Here is a 1,693-nt window from a genome sequence, read left to right as displayed (position 1 = left end):
AGCAGCAAACCCCTGTGGGCTCAGCATGAGCAACGTCAACCCAGCACCTCTGAGGTGAGCTGGCCGGTGGCGAGCATCTCTCCTCAGGTCCCTGCGCTGAGGGGAGCAGGGGGCCGATGCCACCGCAGCTTGGGATGCAGCAGCTCCTCCTCCTGCATTTTCCAGCTCCTCTGGGCACCTGCACCCTGCAACGTTGCAGGGGTGGGAGGGAACCATTGCTCTGCACCCTGTGACACTGGCAGAGATAAAGCATCCTCAACAGCATTGGTGGTATAGTGGTGAGCATAGCTGCCTTCCAAGCAGTTGACCCGGGTTCGATTCCCGGCCAATGCAGCAGTGTGTTTTGTCTGGCATTGCTTTAATTTCAAACACGTTGTAAATGTTAGTCCTGCATGTGACAACGGGGTCTTTGTCCGCAGAAGTTTCTCCTGCAAAAAACTGTTAATCCATAAGGTGCCCCAGGACTTTTTGTTGTTAGTCTCACTATAATGATCGCAGCATTTATGTCTCTCTAGTCCCAAAAGATTGTTAACGAGACGGACAGCTGCCCTGGGGCTCCCCACTCCCAGCTTGCCACAGAAAAGGATCCTGACATCCACCTCTTAAGTCTATCTTTCCCTGCTTCAGGCCAGGACTGGGGGACCCCAGAATAAAGATCCATCGCCCCAGCACCAGTGGACCAGGGCAGGAGTCCCAAACAGGAGGCTCTGATGGCCTCAGACAGCTTCTGTCTCAGGCCATTGGCTGGGGCCAGCCCACAGGCCAGTGGAGAAAAAGAAAAAAAAACAGACCAGGAATCCCAACACTCCCCTTTATGCTACCTGCATCTCTGGGCCAGTATTACAGGACTCCATGCAACACGACTGGTTTGTAATACGAACACCAAATCTTGCATCAAGCAGCCAGGTGAGAGAGCTGTGAAAAGCTGAGGAGAGGCTGGTTCCGTCTGTGGTGCCCCTACGCCCGTATCACTTGTGTGTTTGAAGTTTCCAGGTGCTGCTTTCCAGGCTGGGTCTATCGTAAAGGTGGCATATTGCCCTCTGCCCGCAGAAAGATCCTATGTGCTACTTCTAAGCCAACATTTCCCAGCCTGTGTTCTGTGGAACACTGGTGTCCCCCGCAATGTGAATAGCCATATTTTTCCTGCTAGAATATTAAATAAGAAGTGGCATGTGTATAACAATACAGATACGTTTGAGAAGAATTTTGGAGGGTCAGGACCAGCATCTTTTTGGTCTATGGGGGCTTGTTTTGGTGGGGGGCTACCAAGTGGGAAGAGGAAAGGGGCATTAGAAGCACATAGGCCCTGGCTTGACACTGCCTTGGAGAAGAAGGGATCAAAGTATACCTCCCACTAGACAGCATGGGCATCAGTGGCTTTTATGGGAACTCAGGTGCACCCTCCCTCTGGTTCCAGTCCAGGAAGGACCCTACACCTGGCACTTCCGGGCTTTCCCTTCCCACCTCTCACTGCTCCTTCCTTGGACTGCTTCCTACAATTTCCCTTTCATTTGGGTGCACTGGCTATGACCCTGTGTTACCCACACAAATTTCTCATCCCTTCCGCACTCAGGGACACACACACATTTACCCAATCCAAAGGGCTCAAGGTGTGACCCTGTTCATTTAAACTCCCACCCTTACCCAATTCTTATGGCTCAGGGTGCAATTCCCTGCAGGGGCTGTGCCACTG

The 1,693-nt window shown here is 52.3% G+C and overlaps 1 non-coding gene across 1 annotated transcript; it reads left to right on the top strand.

Annotated features, from left to right (window-relative positions):
* Positions 1-261: 261 nt before the first annotated feature.
* On the top strand, positions 262-333 carry TRNAG-UCC (transfer RNA glycine (anticodon UCC)). Its single transcript has one exon. It is a non-coding gene; the product is annotated as a tRNA-Gly (tRNA).
* Positions 334-1,693: the final 1,360 nt, after the last annotated feature.

This window comes from Carettochelys insculpta, unplaced genomic scaffold (genome assembly GCF_033958435.1).
Source record: "Carettochelys insculpta isolate YL-2023 unplaced genomic scaffold, ASM3395843v1 scaffold_0036, whole genome shotgun sequence".
NCBI classification, from domain to species: domain Eukaryota; kingdom Metazoa; phylum Chordata; order Testudines; family Carettochelyidae; genus Carettochelys; species Carettochelys insculpta.
This window is presented reverse-complemented; position numbering and strand designations above follow the sequence as displayed.